Here is an 18,882-nt window from a genome sequence, read left to right on the forward strand (position 1 = left end):
ACATTTACTAGTTTCTCATTTAAAAAATGTTCAGTTCATTTGTCTATTACCCTTTTCATCGTTGCCTCTTTCATCTTTCTTACACGACCATAGAACCATAGCACCATAGAAATCATTTTATCAGGATGCATCACAGCTTGGTTTGTGAACAGCTCCATCCTGGACAGTAAGAAATTGTGGCGAATTGTGGACGCAGCCCAGACCATCTTACAAACCAACTTCCCAATATTGATTCCATTTATATCTCACGCTGCCTCAGCAAGGCCAGTAGAATAATCAAGGATGAGTCGCACCCTAGCCACTCCCTCTTCTCCCTATCCCATCAGGGAAAAGGTGTAAATCCCATCAGGTAGAAGTGTGAAAACGCACACCACCAGATTCAGGGACAGTTTCTTCCCAGCTGTTATCAGGCAACTGAATCATCCTACCACAACCAGAGAGCAGGGCTGAACTATTATCTACTGTACTTCTGATGTCTCTTGGACTATCCTTGATCGGACTTTATTGGCATAACCTTGCACTTAACTTTATTCCCATATCATGTATCTATACACTGTAAATGGCATGATTGTAATCATGTATTGTCTTTCCATTGACAGGCTAGCACGCAACAAAAAGCTTTACACTCTACCTCAGTGCACGTGGCAATAAACTAAATTGAATGTCATTTTCCCGACTTTTATAATATGATTAAACCTGGACACACTATGCATTGTTTTTTATAATTAATCATGATCATAAAATGTGAATAGGTCAGAACCCATAAATGGTTGCCATGGTAACCTTCTAATTCCTGAAAAATGCTCCTTTATAGGCCTGTCCCACTTAGGCGATTTTTTAGGCGACTGTCAGCGACTAGGACAATGGAATTCACCAAAGTCAGCACCAGCGACAACCTACGTTAACCTGGCGACAACCTACGACAGCCCAAATTGTCGCCACTGTCGGCAAAAAAATTTCAAGATGTTGAAAACGTTTCAGCAGTGGCCTGTAGTCACCTAAAAAAAATCGCCAGAGTGGGACAAGCCCATCACTCCTTTGCCATTTTCTGTCATTTAACTAATCCTCTATCCATGGAATATGTTACTTGTAAAACCATGACTAAACTTTATTTCAAGTGATAAACATGTTGAATGATATCATATCACAACTTTTGAAAATCCAGATTAGTGGGTTTCTGGAGCTATCTGGTTAGTTTCAAAAGTGTTCTATTAGATTTGCCAAATGTAATTAATAGCTACGATGATTCAATGACCTAGAACAGCCTTTTCCAGAGCACAAAAATATGTTCATCTGCATGTCAAAGCTAAGTCAGTTGGATGATTTGAAAGCACTCATGCGATATCAGCCAATTTTATAGAACAAATCTATTTCATTTCATTTCAAAATTCAGTCTTACTCTGACTTCTTAAAATGAAGATATGCCCATTGAGAGTCAGACAACCTTCTTCTATAACATTTTAGGCCCCATCACATATCACTCACTTCTACATACACCACATACACATCAGTGTCACACTTTACTCTTCATACACATATCACCACATACCGCATAGACATTATGCACCACGCGCACATCGTGCATGCATGCAAGCACAAATCCCATGTGCACAATCTGCATGTACATATTTCACACACAATTCACACCACAAACACATACTTCACCCAAAGTTCATATGTACAAAAACTTTGCACACTGCCCTCGCCACTCACACCTCATAAACACACAAGCCTAACACATACTTAAAATACATACAGATACCCTCACATCTCTCACACATATACCAACACATGCACCTCAGTCTCCTCTGAATGAGTGCTTGGTGGCAGAATTTAGAGAACACTTGTATTACGAGGTATATTGTGGTATATATAAAGCTAATTCCCAACCCCATTATTAACAGAAAGTTAAAAAACACCTCTGTTGGTAGAAATTTCCATCTTGTCTTCCTAGATGGACAACTGGCAAAAATGTCATATATAATTAAAGCATTCCAAAATTCCATGGCAAGAATTTAAATCGGGAATACATACAAAAGATATTTGTGACCAGGATGTTTTAATAAGGCCTTAGTAATATAATTTCAATTCCAATTTCAATGCATTTGTGGCTAAAGTTGTGTATTAGTAAATTTCTGTTCTCCCAACCAAGAATCCTTCTTTATAAACTGCAAACCCTTCTACTCTCTGAGGGAATTTAACTCCTTTATTCTCGCTGGAGTTTACATTCCCCCCCCCCCCCCCAAGTTTGCGTACGTGAGGCGCAAACGGAACTCGCTGACCAGGTAATGAGGGTAGAGAGTGACTTCCCGGACTCCATGGTCATTGTTTTGGGGGACTTTAACAAAGCTAACCTCAGCCGTGACCTTCCTAAATACAGACTTCATGTTACCTGTCCCACCAGAGGGGAGAGAACACTCGATCACTGTTATACGTCAATCAAGAACGCATATCGCTCTGTTCCCTGGGCGTGTCTGGGTCTCTGATCATTGTCTAGTTCACCTTATTCCGAACTACAAGCAGAAACTAAAAGCTGCTAAGCCTGTGGTCAGAACAACGAAAAGGTGGACAAGCGAGGGCATTGAGAACCTACAATCCTGCTTTGACTGCACGGATTGGAATGTGTTCAGGGAAGCAACCACAAGCCTCGATGAGTATACGGACACTGCATCATCATATGTCAGCTTTTGCGAGGACAGTTGCATTCCAATTGCCCTCCCTGAAGGACATCTTCAGCTCTCGCTGCCTTGGCAGGGCAGCCAACATCCTGAAGGACCCTTCCCACCCTGGACAACACCTGTTCCACCTGCTGCTCTCTGGCAGACAGTACAGGTCTTTCAAAACTCGCACAAACAGACTCAGAGATAGCTTCTACCCCATAGCCATACATGAACTTAACAATGCAAAATAAGAAATAACACTCACATTCAACTGAATGGTTCTACCTCAGCTGCTATTGTTATTTATCTGTAATTTTTTTTTATATGTATATATTTTTACCTTTTCTTATATATTTAAAATTGCTCTTGTGAATCGCACCGTGGGATTGACTTTTAAATTTCGTTGTACCATGTGCAATGACAATAAAGAGATTCATTTATTCATTCAACTAAGACTCGGACATGGTTCAACAACAACAAGCCCTGGTTCACTGCAGAACTCAGACAGCTCCGACGGTCTAAAGAGGAGGCCTACAGGAGCGGGGATCCAGACCTCTACAGGTAGGCCAAGTACAAGCTGAGAAGAGGAATCAGAGCTGCCAAGGAAAGGTACTCTGAGAAGTTCTCAGCTAGTGACTCTTCCTCAGTTTGGAAGGGCTTGCAAGAAATTATCAGCAACAAGACAAAAGACCCCCGCTCTTTTGACAATCGTCAGCTGACCAATGACCTGAATGAGTTTTACTACAGGTTTGAAAATCAGAAACGTAACCCTGGTACCCCCTACCCCCCTCCCCAACCAACACAGCCAGACCCTAGTCTACAAAGAATGGACCCTGCACTCTCCACTTCCCATTCACCTCTTCCCACCTACTTAAAGTGTGCAAAGACTGGACCATTTCCCACCCCAACCAACACTTCACACCCACTCACAGCCTGACCTGAGTCTGCAAAGACTGGGCCCTTCTAAACCCACCCCCTCCAATCACCACTTCACACCCAATCATCCACACCCTCTGTGCTGCAAAACATCATTTATCCAATATCAACAATAAAAATAGAGGAGCTGGAGAGGCTTTTCAGAGGACAAAGCCCGAAATCTCCAGGACCTGACAATGTTTCCCCCTCTACTCTTAAGCTCTGTGCCAAACTGCTGGCACCGGTCTATATAGACATTTTTAACCAGTCCCAACAAACTTGTAGTGTCCCTGCCTGCTTCAAAGCCTCCACTATTGTCCCTGTACTCAAAAAGGCAAGGATTACTTGTCTTAATGACTACAGTCCTGTCGCACTGACCTCTGTAGTCATGAAGACACTCGTAAGGCTTGTGCTGGCCAAGCTCAAAAATATCACGATCTGCAGTTTGCATATCGGGCCAATAGATCTGTGGATGATGCCGTCAACCTGGGCCTGCACTTCATCCTACAGCACCTAGACCGCCAGGGGACCTATGCGAAGATCCTGTTTGTTGATTTGAGCTCTGCATTCAACACCATTGTGCCAGAGCTACTACACTCCAAACTTTCCGAGTTGTCTGTGCTTGAACCCCTCTGTTGGTGGATCACCAGCTTCCTGACAGACAGGAAGCAGCATGTGAGGCTGGGAAAGCACATCTCAAACCTGCAAATGCTCAGCATAGGAGCACGGCAAGGCTGCATACTCTCTCCTCTCCTCTACTCTCTCTACACCAATGACTGCACCTCCACAGACACCTCTGTCAAGTTTCTCAAGTTTGCAGACGACACAACCCTGATTGGACTGATCCAGGATGGGGAGGAATCTGCCTACAGACAGGAAGTGTCACAGCTGGCGTCCTGGTGCCGTCGCAACAACATAGAGCTCAAAGCTCTTAAGACAGTGGAATTGATTGTAGACTTTAGGAGAGTTCCCCCTCCCCTCACCCCACTCACCATCAACAACACCACAGTCACATCTGTGGAGTATTTTAAGTTCCTGGGAACCATCATCTCCAAGGACCTTAAGTGGGGGACTACCATTGACAGAGGATGTACTTCCTGCGGCAGCTGTAGAAGCACAATCTGCCACAGGCAATGATGGTCCAATTCTATATGGCCATCGTGGAGTCTGTCCTCACCTTCTCCATCATGGTCTGGTTTTGACTCAGCCACCAAGCCTGACACCTGGAGGCTGCAGCGAATCATCCGATCAGCAGAGAAGGTTATTGGCTACAACCTTCCCTCCATTGATGAACTGTACACTGCAAGGGCCAGGAAGCGAGCGGGCAAGATCATCTCTGACCCCTCTCACCCTGGCCACAAACTCTTTGAATCACTTCCCTCTGGAAGGTGACTCTGGACTGTCAAAGCTGCCACAGCCAGACATAAAAACAGTTTTTATCCAAGAGTAGTTGGTTCGCATGCTTGATCAGTGGTGTTTTATCATTGATGTTTTATTATTATTAATGTTTAGTGTTTTCTGAGTCATTCATAACTGTCACTGTACGTCATGTTTTTACTTGTGGGCGGAGCACCAAGGCAAATTCCTTGTATGTGAATTCTTGGCCAATAAACTAACTAACTTACTTACTTACTTACTTACTTACTTACTTACTTACTTACTTACTCACTCACTCACTCACTCACTCACTCACTCACTCACTCACTCACTCACTCACTCACTCACTCACTCACTCACTCACTCACTCACTCACTCACTCACTCACTCACTCACTTACTTACTTACTTACTTACTTACTTACTTACTTACTTACTTACTTACTTACTTACTTACTTGTGTATGCTGAAACAAGCATCTATAATATACTTAGAATATGTTTAGCAGGGTGTATCTCCCAGTTTCAAGTGCCACACGTGCAATTAAATAAGCTAACAAATAAACAAATAGCTTATTTTTTTTAAAGTAAGAAGCACACAATAAATCTAAAATTGTACATATCATTTTTGCAAAGTGACAACTGTGATCAAATGTTTGTGTGTGCCCTTGTGTGCATGTGTGAGCTGTGGGAAAAAAACACCAGTGGAGAATTACTCTTGCGGTATGTTTTTAGCTGATTTAACCATGCAACCACACTGCCAGAATATTCGTCATGCCTGCGCCCTACCCTACCTAGACACATGTACACTCAAAATAATGCAGCAAGACAACTTTGTGATTCTTGTGTTGGACTTCTTGTACTTTAGACTGATCCGACTTTGAAAAAAAAGTATTGCTGGGTGAATATGGAGAATGACGAAATGAATAAGACAGAAACGATTGCAGGATTCTTTTTATGAATGCTGAGCAAAGCAGCTTCACCCAGCCTGTCCTGACCTATCTTAATAATGTGTTATTATAATGCATAAAGAAAGTCGGTCCACCCAGCCCATCCATCCCAGCTGGCGGGTCATCAGCTTAACATCTCATTGAAAGGACGGCATCTCCAACAATGCAGTTGTTCTCTTTGTAACGTGTTGGAGTGTCAGGCTAGATTAATGAAAATGTAAACACCTTTCTCTCTGCTTAACATGCTATTCACAGAAGTGTCTGTTTCCTTTCGCAGATTATTGTGCCACCAGCTGTAGGAGTATCAATCCATCATCTCTGTTCTACAAGTGCTCCCAGTGCTGTCTCTTAGGTCATTCTTCTCAGTGATTTCCTTCTTAAAGTATGAATCTGCACCAACAACAAACACAGACATTTATTAAAGAATCTTTCTTCACCGTTAACTGTGTCACATTTCAGAAACAAGGGAATTTGGCATTTGAACAAAGAAAATTGTACTTAACATCAACGAGACTTGTTGGAAGCTAACAAAGCCAAATGTAATTTGGTTATATTTCACCACTTACTGTTATGATCAGTGTGCAACAGGCTTATTGCTGTTACCAAACATAGGGTTGATCTGTGAAAAGAAAGATGAGTGTTTTTTTCTTTTAGGGAAATAAATGATGGGCAAGGTTCAAGTGAAATCACATAGAAAACAGTTTCTGGGTTGCTACTTACTTTTAGCACAGGTGTTTCGCTCTGAATAAATATGTTTGATTTGAGAAAACCTGAAGAATACTTGATGTAAAGTCCGCTCTGCTCCGCTGCATGAATACAAAGAGGAGCTGCAGACCACGACCTGAAGCATTAATAGCATTTTTCAGAGCTGTTGTATGTTGATATAAAATTGCATGACTAACAGTATGTCCATCCAAGTTCAGAATCATTACAAAGCAACTCACACTTTAATATGAATGGTAAATTAAAGGGATGGCTAGTAGCAGATTTGGTAGATGGAAATATGCCACATATATCTGTTTCTGAGAAATTAATAATGATGTGCAGGTTTGTGCTTAAATGGCTTCTGTAAAATCTCCCTTAGTGTGTAAGATACGAAAGTGGGATAACAGAACTAGTGTACAGGGGATTGATGGTCGGCGTGAACTTGGTGGGCCGAAGGGCCTATTTCCATTCTTTGATCTGAAAATGTTTCCTTCTACATACTTCTGCCTTGCTCATCCACGATGATGAAGTTGCCTGACTGAGTTAGTTCCACTTCCTTGTGCCTAGTCCATATCCCTATTAACCTCTCCGGTGGGGGCGCTGCAAGCCGGCAGCCCTGTCAGCAGCGTGTCCGTTTTTTTTCTTTTTTTTCTTTTTTTAGTATGTTTTAATTTATGTTTTTAATGTTTCTTTGTGTGTCTTGTGTGGGGGGTGGTGTGGGGGGGTAAGGGGGAAACCGCTTTGGTCGCCTCCTCCACAGAGAGGCGACTTTTTCCATGTCGCCTCTCCCGTGGCCTAACATCCAGAGGGTAGGCCTTGTGATTGTTTAACAGGGATGAATTTGCAGAATTTGCAGATGAAAGCAAAGTTGACATGGTGAATGATCAAACTCAACACAGCACCATGTTTTGGGGTATTATTCAAGTTGGAAGAGCGAAAAGGAATATAGTGGTAGTAGGGAACTGCATAGTTGGATGCGGGTGAGGGGGAATCGATACCGCTCTCTGCAACCAGAGCATGAGTCCCAAAATTCTATGCCAGGATTAAGGAAACCTCTTTTGGGCTGTAGAGCAACTTGGAATGGGAAAGGAAAGATACAACTTTTGTAATTCACGAGGGAGCCAACAACATGGACAAGACAAAGATAGAATTCTGTTGAAGGAAACATGAGCAACTGGGTTCAAACAAAATACAGAAGGATTATGTACTCTGTGTAGAGAATGTGCTCAGGATAAAATGAGTGAGGGTAGAACAAGTGTAAAATGATAGTTGATAGGGACTCGGTGGGCCAAAGGGCTTGTTTCCATGTTGTGCATCTCTCTGTGAATCTATCTCTTTCTATCTCTCCCTCTCTCTCTCTCTTGCTATTTGTTTGTCTGCCTATGACTATCTGGACCACATGAACATTGGTATGGGGCTGGTAGATCAGAAGGAAATGGTATAACTCAAGAATTGTGATGAGGGTAATATAGTAATCATGAGAAACTGGCAAAGTATGACTGCTTCCAGTGGTCCCTCACACAATGTTCAGGATGTTTTCTCAGAAGCAAGAGCGCAAAGATAATCAGTTGTACTAAGGGTCAATATTTTTTTTTTTAATGCAGTATTGACAGCATTACTGTGCTGGGTAATCTGGTGCAGGTGGTTGCCGGAGGTTGCAGGTAGTGGAAGCAGGTAGGGAGACTGACAGAAACCTCCGGGAACCGCACGGAAACCTTGGGTGGGGCGCAAAGTATCCAGTGGTTTCCGTTCTGGTTTCCTAAGTGGGACAGGGGCATAAGAGACCACTGCTTTACAGACCAGTGATGATCCCTTCCTTCCTATATGGTTCTGAGACATGGACAACCTCCAGGCATCTCAAGTCATTGGAAAAATAACAACAATGTTGAATCTGCAAAATCCTCCAAATTTACCAGAGGAATCAGTGGACTAATGCATGCATTTTTAGGCAAACGTCCCCAAGTCCTTTCAGATGGCCACAATCACTTTCATGCCCAACGTCGGACTCACAAAACCAAATTCTATTCCAAGTTCTGTCTTAATGTGCGGGGATCGCTGGTCAGTGCGGACCCGGTGGGCCGAAGGGCCTGTTCTCGCACTGTTTCTCTAAACTAAACTAAAATAAAAACTAAACTAGGGACAATTTACAATTATACCATGCCAATTAGCCTACAAACCTGTGTCTTTGGACTGTGGGAGGAAACCGGAGGGAAACCTTTGCAGGTCACGGGGAGAACGTACAAACTCCGTTTAGACAGCATTCATAGTCAGGATCGAACGTGGGTCTCTGGCACTGTAAGGCAGCAGCTCTATTGCTGTGTCACTGTGCCGCCTGGTCATGGGTGGAGATTACTAGGCAGACTGAGAAAAAGATTGAAGGGTGTGCTCAAAGCTTCTTTGAAGAAGTGCATCTTTGCCATTGACTCCTGGATAATTATTACTCCAAATGGAGAAGAACCAGTTGGTGTGGTCTCAAAAACTCTGTAGCTATGTATCTGGAACATAAAAAGAAAGTTGAAGCCCTGAATAAACCACAAAAGGAACACAGCACCTCACAAACTACTCACCCAGTTATCCCCTCAGTTACATCCTATTCCAATTATGGAAGAAGCTATGATTTCTAAATTGGCCTTATCAAAACACATAAAACTGGAATGGAAAGTCATTCTCGACCTCAAGGGGCTGCCTAAGAAGATGAATTTGGTACATTGTTTTACCGGTCTTTCCTGTTAGTGACAGTTGCTCGCTGTCTTCAATAAAGGTTGTTTTTTGGCGGTACTCTATCTTGTTCATTCCGCAGATTTTGGCTGATTCTTTCTTAATAAAGCCAACAAAAATGAAAATGCGCATCTGGAGCAAACAGAATCTACAGAAGTTTAATATGCTTCTAAAAAATATGAAATGATAATGATGTTGTTTGACATCAGTCTCATAATACACTTATTGTAACAAAACTACAGGGAGGTGAACCTTTCAGTGATTCTGGGCTCACTAGCATTGGCAGGAATTTTTAGAGAACGTCCTCTCATGGTTATTGCACCAGAATAAAGGTGCATTCAAAGAATTTGATGAATGGGCTGTTTCATAGTGGAAATGTTTTCTAAATCCTAATATATCTGACATGCCCAACAGCCCAGAGTGCGAGGTAGTAACAATGGGAAAACGTGTCAGTGTTACCAGTCATCACTCTATGGCAGTGACAGTAACCAAGCATTTCTTGCTTGCCTGCTCCACAATGGAAATTGGCAAATAAATGTCAGCATTTCACGCAAGCCTTCAGACTTTGCTACTTCATTAAACAACACAAAATTCAATGCAGGAACTTAGGCTTATTGCCAAATACTTACAGAGGGAACTCACCCAAGGATTCTTCAACAGGACTGAGGAGGAGCAAATAATATATTCCCATTGATTTTGATAGGAAGGAACAGCTAGAAGAGAACTTATGCTTAGAAAGAGTTTGAAATCAGTTCCAGATTTTTATTAAAATTTCTGTTAAGGACCTGCTAATTAAGAAACGTAATTATCTTTTGACTTTTGTAAAGTCTTTTATAAATTGTTTGTTTCTTGCATTTTTTGTTTTACTTTTTTTCCCATTATTTTTCAATATTTCTAAATATTTTGGCATGATTATATTTGTAGCTGTTTTGGCTAAGACTTGGGTTATGTCTCAGCATCCCACACGATCTTTTTTTTCAGGTATTTGTGAGCAAGGCTTTTCTTGACAGCCCCACTTTTACACCTGCTGTTCACACCATGATGTGCAAAAGATGCTAAATAAAAGGATACTAATACATTGTACTAATGTACGGGGTGATTGTTGACTCGACAGGCCAAAGGGCCCGTTTCCACAACATGTCTAAACTAAACTAAACTAAGAAACTAGACAAGACCACAGTATTCTGATACAATAAAAGGGAATTACCATCAGGATACATTCCACTGTTTTCATAAAGGTATTTGTCAGTTCAATGTAAAGGGGATAATCATAATTTTATATCGAAGTCACGTGAGTGACTACATGAAGAGCCCGCCAGCCCACATGCGCGTCAATACGTCGACACGGCGCGGGAATCGGAGCAGTACTAAACTGCTCCGGCAGGTAAGACAATTTTGTTTTGAGGAACGGGCCACTGAGGTGCAGCGGGCCCGGAGAAGCTGATGGGCGCAGCCTGTGCAGCTGCCGCCATTAGAATTCCGAATGGGAGCAGGCGGCCGGACTTGGTGAGGCTGCCAGTGAGGCTCCGGATGGGAGCAGGCGGCCGGACTTGGTAAAGTTGCCGGTAAGGCTCCGAACGGGAACAGGCGGCCGGACTTGGTGAAGCCGCCAGTGAGGCTCCGGATGGGAGCAGGCGACTGGCATCAGTAAAACTGTCGGGCGCGGCCCCTACAGCTGCCGCCTTCAGGCTCCTAATGAGAGCAGGCGGCCTGAATTAGCCTATTGGTCCAGGCTTACAGTACTGGCAGCCGTGATCTATCCAGTAAGCCCCGCTGAGGCTCTGAAGGAGCAGCTGGCCAAACGAGTTGCCTGTTAATCCATGCTGGGAGAAAAAAAAAAGGCAGAAGGCTGTCGAATTAAACTCAGAATACTAAGGCTCCGAATTAACAGAAGGGGCCGAAGGAGTGGCCTGGCTAACCAGGCTGGGAGTAAAACTGGTAGCGTGCCCTGCACAGTAAGCTCCAGCAAAGCTCCAAAGAGGATGTAGGCCGAAGCAGCAGTCTATGGGCTCAGAAATGCTGACAGGCGTGTCTTGCACAGCAATGTCGCTTTTGAGCTCCGGAAGGGAGCTGTTTGGCAAGCGTGGGGCTCAAGATGTGGTCAGACTTGGTCTGCAATGGAACTTCGCTGAAGCTGAGCAGACAGGTGCGGCAGTACAGACACCTCCATCGAGGCTCTAAAAGGGAGCCAGCCAGATGCCTGTAGGAAGCAACACCTGGCTCAGTGTTGCGTTATATTCCTTCCCTCTAGACTCCGTTGAAGCTCCAGAAGGAGCAAGCCCGGACTCGGATTCATTAACAGGTGCGACCTGTCCAGTCAGTATATAATCGAATTGTGCTCCTGGCTCAGGAGCCACTTGCAGGCTGCTCCAGTCAGATGCCTGTGGTAGCAACACCTGGTTCAGGCTTGCGTTATATCTCCTGCTCAGAAGAGGGGAAGCAATACCTGGTTCAGGTTTGCATTTCAATATCTCCCGCTCAGAAGCGGGGAAGCAAAACCTGGTTCAGGGTTGCGTTATTTTAGTTCCCGCTCAGTAGAGGAGAGTACTGGAGATTATTACATAAGTAACTATGACTATGGGGATAGCGACAAGGAATTCGAAACCCCTGGACTAATGGGGGATATGCTGCAGTTTAATCATATGAAGGAGTTCCGTCTCTTGTCACATAATTTGCCATCCCATCGGAGATAGGAGATCCACTGGAGAAGATCTGGCTACGAGCATCAGTAAATTAACTTCTTAAACCAGCTAAGGAGGGGTATATGCTGGATACGGCTGGGAAATATGCCAGTCCAGATGAACTGCCTGACTTCGGATGTTCCAAATGTCAATCTCACCATTTGGAATATCTCAGTGGTAATACGTGGGCAGAGAATTAAAATGTCAGCCTATCCAAAAGACTGGTCACTGATGTAATTTCGGCCTTAGCAAGGGCAGTTGATGGGTTCAGCTTTCGATAGTGCAGAAGTTGCATCAGCACTTCGATGTAATATGCAGTTGGAGCTAAATTGCCTTCGCAAAATGCTATAAGCCCTGAGGTACTTCCTAAAAAATGTGCTCATTTATGCAGGGCCAGTAACATGCAGCCTGCAAAGTATCTCTTCAGAGAGGACTTATGTTAGCAAGTTTAAGACTTGCAGGAAGAATTTTAGGCTGCGGGAGTAGTAGAACCATCCTATGTGGGTAGGGCTTCAGTATTCTGGCGGATATACCACCTCTATATATAACTAACGGCAGGAATCATTACTCTGCGGCTGGTTGGAACAACAGGCCTACTCAATTCAGATATAGCCAGAGGCCTTTTTTAGCCCCAGGGTCATCGCGCTCACCTTGGTGAAGAAAATGTGTTGCGCACACTGGCGACTGAGATAGGTCGTTCCAGGCAGAGAACTGCGGCAGCAACACCTGGTTCACGCCTGCATTATGATATTTTCCAGTCTGAGGGTTATTCTGCCTTTGAGGAGTTGACAGGGAACTCGTATTCCCACACCAAGTGGATGCTATACTTCAATTCTAGTTGCATAAGGATCTGGTGGAGGTTCTGATTCTATCAGACACTGGAGGTTTGTAGTTTAATGCCATCAGTTGAGGTAAAATCAAACTCGAAAGGCTTTAACCCCAGAAAGTTTTGAGAATTCTCAGGGGTAGAGAAATGTAGCATGTAGCTAGTCTGATTATGTGTTTGGTTAACCAGTTTAAGATGAATAATTGTCTTTCAGCAATTTAGCTGATTCTGAGGATTTAGGGCCTCAATCGATCTTGAAGATGCATGTTTTTTCCATATCTGTTCACGAGAGGCACAGATATATCTGTTGTGTTTGATGGCAAAGCCAGTGGTGGAAAGTTTAGGCTCTACCTAAAGGTTGTCTTCAGTTTACAAAGATTTTAAAGCTATGCTGCCCTACTCAGATCAAAAGGGCATTGTGTCATGGTGTTTATAGACGACATGCTTTTGTAACTGATAAGACTCAGGGGTTTATCAGTAGATGCCTCTTATGATATTAAAGATGAGGTGACATGAATTTTAATAATGCCAATTTGGCCTACTCATTCAGGGTGTCCAATGGCGGCTGAAAGAAGCTCCTATTTACTCGAAGTCATGAGTTGCTAGTTCAGCCTATTTCTCGTGCAGCTAGCTCTGCACGGTTGTATGGGAAGTTTGTGAAGAAGACACGTGAGCTACTTTTTAACAGAAGTAGCAGAGGTTTGTGTTTCTTTCAGTTTGGGCTTAGAGAAGCGATTATGTTATAATACAATTGACACTGCTTGTGCTGCTTTGTCATTCTCTATAATACCATGTGGGACAATACATCATTGGTTATTCACCCACTGTTGACTAATGTTATGCAATGTGTCTTTTATATGAACACTCTAAAAGCCTAGACTCATGGTAGTGTGGAATGTGTATCAGTAAATTATTAAGCACATATTCAGCTAGTGTATTCCTAATGGGAGCAGTATCTTTTAAGTTGATTATGCTTTTAGCATCTGATTTCAGCACAAAGAACACAGTATTTACTCAATCTCCGGCTCGGTCTCTGGGTCATAACTGACATGAAAAGTTGACGGCATACCCACCCGATCGGGGATTGGGGGTGTTATTATGTATACAGGTACACTGAGCTTGCTAGTACCTATGAGATGAAGGATCGTTTCTTCATTGTTATTTAATAGTTTTTGCAAGAGATTGCTGGTGCAGACCATCTCACCATGAATGGAGTGTCAGCAGCTAATAGCGGGTGTAAATTCAAATAATTTCAAGTCTCACTCTTCCAAGGGGGCTGGCTCATTAGCAGCCAATAGCATGGATATTCCCATTTGATCATCTTCTTGCAACAGCAGGAGGCTTACATAGTGCACTTCAGAAGTTATAAAATTTGGTTGAATATACCTGGATGATTGCAGATAGAATTCTGAACAGTGTTGCATGAGTTATTGTCTAACTCACAGCCAATTGGGACTGTGGTCCGATTAAGAGCAATGGCCATGTATGCAAGTTAGCATCATGTTGTTAGTAACCCATGTCTTTTCTACCATTTATGGTTTATCTGTTTAAGTGTTTCACACACAGATTGGGTTACTGCATGAAACCACAGAGCTTTTAAGGCTTCACGTAGTCACTCACGTGACTTTGATATAAAATAGAAAGATTAAACAAAAACTTACCGTTTGAAGTTTGATCTTTATTTTATGAGAAGTTGAAGTGAGGGATTACGTGCCATCCACTCCCAACCCTGAATCACATAAAGATCATTCAGTAACTCAACGGTTATTAATCTTTCTATAGTTTAAGTTTGGGCAAGTGGTCTGTGGGTCATACAGTTGCTCCAAAGATTGATGCGCATGCGGGTTGGCGGGCTCTTCACATAATCCCTCACTTCAACTTCTCATAAAATAAAGATCAAACTTCAAACGGTAAGTTTTCGTTTAATTTTTCTATTTTTGTTACTTCTAAAATGAGGGGTCTTGGTCAGCCATCCATTGTTTATCCCTCTCTCTGTTGTTGCTCACATTGCAGGAAATCAAAATCAGGAGAGATGCAGAGCAGGTGGCCGAGTTGATAGCATCCATTTTATCCCCAACAGTACGAACTGCAGTACGAATATATGCAAAGACATGTGTGACAATATCCTTGTAATTTATGCATATGAGCTGTGCTCATTCTCGCACATGCTCAGTAAATCAGTCAGTGACCTTAAACTTGGAAATAAATAATTCCTGTTTTAGACTCCAACATGAGTGTGTGTGTAGCCATCTTTCTCTGCACATTATGCACCAGTTTACTTATTTTATAAGTAGACAGATATCAAAACATGGTGAATCAAATATACACTATGATGATTAGAAAAAATGCTTTGAAAAGCTTTCAGGAATCAATGTTTCAACGCTCAGCGACAGGACTAGCTGTATGCATGAATGGCTCCACCAAACAATCTAAAGAGAACAGGGTGGAAGAGTGGAAAATGTTTAAACAAATGTATGAAAATTATGCAGTGATAACAGAACTGGATAAGAAGGAGAAACAGCATCAAAAAGCAATATTCCTGCATACTGTTGGACCGGAGGGCGTGCAAATCTACAATACCCTGACGTTCGAAGCGATAGCAGATTGTCTCATCTGTGAAAGTCATCATCGACAAGATGTCTACCATCATCATTGAAGATACGAATGAAACCTTTGAATGATTTTATTTAATAAATGAGACCTGAAATCAGGAGAAAGCATTGAATTGTATGTTGCAGAGTTGAAGGAGGTTGCTAAAACATGCAACTTCTGTGAGTGCCTGAGAGAAAGCCTCATTTGAGATTGCATCGTCATTGGTATTGCAGACCGGTCAACTAGGAAGACACTGCTTCAAAAGATGAATCTGACACTGCAGGGGACTGTGGGCATATGTAGATCCTCTGAGGTAACAGCGGCAAGAATGCAGCTTGAGGGAAAACACAGTGGACTATCTATCAAATCTATAAATCCACTAATTTAATCACAGTGGACTATCTATCAAATCTATAAATCCACTAATTTAATCACAGTGGACTATCTATCTAATTTCTGGGAGATAGACAGACTATACGACCTGAGTAGCCAGACAATCGTTGTGGAACTCAAGAGCCACTTTTCAAGATACGGAATTCCCAGCACTGTGGTAATCGACAACGGGACACACTCATCAGAGGAGTTCGCCAAATTTATCAGGAAATGGCCATTTGACCACTACACAATTTCTCCAAGACATAGCCAAGCTAACGGAAAGGTGGAATCAGCAGTCAAGGCAGCTAAGCGAGTGCTGAAGAAAACTAATCATTCTAAGACAGATGTTTACTTGGCAATACAGGAATTACGCAATACCCATGCACAAGGAGTGAACAGTAGTCCTGCACAAAGACTACATGGAAGGAGAACAAGGACGACTCTTCCAACTACATCTAACCTCCTCAAACCACGTGGTGCTGAGATACTCACAGAAGAGAGGAAAAAGATGAAGGGTTTGCAAGGAAAACAGTCAAAAATCTACAACCGACATGCCAAGGATCTGCCAATCCTGGAAGAAGGTGATGTCGTAAGACTCAAACCCTACAAACTAGGAGATACCAGATGGCAGAGAGCAACATTCCAGAGACGATTGGATGAGAGATCATACGAATTCGAGACAGTCAGGACTTCTAATCTGACGTAATCAAGTGGATCTAAACAAGACCAGAGAACTACCTCCACACATAATTCCAGAGAAACCACCAGACGTGGATAAGACTGGGACACCTTTGCAACCTCAGCTGACATGGAAAAGACCAACACAACATGCATCACCGGATAAAGATGCAACTCGTGAAACTCTTAACGCAGAGAAATCTAACCAAAAACAAAGTGACACAAGAGAAGAAACTAGAAGTGATGCACAGAATGTACCTACTGAAAAGAAAGACATTTCTGAAAGAGACACCATCACAAAGACGAGGGCAGGTTGAGTTGTCACACCGCCGGAAAGGTACGGTGAGTATGTCACAAAGTAATGTGTTTTGCTGTGATGTACCTACTTGCTTATGAAAGAAAGCAGGTGAACATCAGCTTATGTTATTGAAATGTCACAAGTGTGACTTTGATTGAAATTGTGAAATAAGACAGAACAGTTGTTTTACTCTGTTAAGTTAAACCATATTACTACGTGTAATATTATGAAAAGTGTTTAAGTTAACTGTTTTGGGATCGTCGGAAATGTAATCCCAAAATGTCAAAAAGGAAAGGATGTGACAATATCCCTGTAATTTATGCATATGAGGTGTGCTCATTCTTGCACATGCTCAATAAATCAGTCAGTGACCTTTGACTTGGAAATAAATCATTCCTGTTTTAGACTCCAACACGAGTGGGTGTGTAGCCATCTTTCTCTGTAGATTATGTACTAGTTTACTTATTTTATAAGTAGACAGATATCAAATCAACATGCTTCCTGCTGCCACCGCATTACAGCTAGTATGAATTTTACATGGTGCATGCCGCTCCAAAGATGCCTGACGTGGAGTAACCAGAGCAGTTTTACAAAGCTCTTCCCCATCTCCTTCCAGCTTCCAGCTAAGTGTGTTGCCTTAATTACTAAATAGCCCACATAGAGTTACATATTTTTGCACTGCATATTTCACTTGCTTAAAAAGTATAAAATAATTAGTGGAAGTCACGGATTTACCGCAAGGATTGTGAATCCCTGCTCCTTGTGCTTACTGTGTAAATGCACACAATCTTCAATTCTGCACAGTGGGAGTCCAACAATATAGAATCCCCGAATGAACAGCACATCGGTAATGTTCAATCATGTATATGAGGTTGGAAGAAAGATCCCGACGTTAAACGTCACCCATCCTTTTTCTCCAGAGATGCTGCCTGACTGGCAGAGTTACTCCAGCACTTGGTGTCTCTCTCATGGATCTGAGGTTCATGCTTTTCATTGGCAGAGAAGGTCCCCACAGCTCCTGAGAATCTTGCTTCATGTGTTCCCACTAAGCAGATCCAGGCCAGCACGAAGAACCCAACCTGCATGGAAGCTTCGCACCGTACAACAGGCAATAGAAAATGCTTGTATACGGTCACTTTCATAGAGGCCTTTTTCACACAAAGGGTGGTGGGTGTATGGAACAAGCTGCCAGAGGAGGTAGTTGAGGCAGGGACTATCCCAACGTTTAAGAAACAGTTAGACAGGTACATGGATAGGACAGGGTGGGAGGGAATGGACCAAAAGCGGACTTGTGTAACTGGGACATGTTGGCCGGTGTGGGCAAGTTGGGCCAAAGGGCATGTTTGCACACGGTATCACTCTATGACTCTATAACTCTAAGTAATTTACTTACATGACTCACTTTGCTGCAATCCACAAAAACAATCCCCTCCTCTCACTACCCCACCACCCATACCTTGCACCATCCTCACCATCTGATCTGATCTTGTAACTATCCCCGAGTCCCCAAAACCCAACTCCAATCCCAATGACTGAGCCCAATCTCTCCAATTACTGCAAGTCATTGTTACGACTCCCGAATGCAGGTACTTCAGAGCCGCGTAACATAAGTCAAAAAACCAGGTTCAAGTTCAAAAATCTTTTAATTATTCAATGGAACACAAAACCCAAACCTGATTTAAACAACCCAGTCAGGGATATGGATGGACTAACAAACAATTAAACAGTGCTCCAGCCAGCCACGTAATGGACCGTCGAACCAGAGACTCTAAAACCTGCCTAAAGAGATATAACCCTGAAACAAAATACACGAAAACACTAAGGTCAGCCCTTATCCGTCCCAAATCAATATTTGTTAACAAGGAATGGTGAAAGTACACACAGTTCTATGCCATGTGGCCAGGCCTTCTGCAGCTCACACCAGCAGACTGCTCACAAGTCAGGGTCGACGAAGAAGAGAGAGAATCCTGGGAGACTCTGGTATTTAAGCTTCAGATGAGTCACCCGTCACCTGACGCAGCTTGGCCAATCGGGTACAGGAGCCTTTAACCCCGTGATTCCTGACTCACAGCCACGCCTGCACTCAGGAGAAAACAGAAACAGGTGAGT

Source organism: Amblyraja radiata, chromosome 1 (genome assembly GCF_010909765.2).
Source record: "Amblyraja radiata isolate CabotCenter1 chromosome 1, sAmbRad1.1.pri, whole genome shotgun sequence".
Taxonomy (NCBI): domain Eukaryota; kingdom Metazoa; phylum Chordata; class Chondrichthyes; order Rajiformes; family Rajidae; genus Amblyraja; species Amblyraja radiata.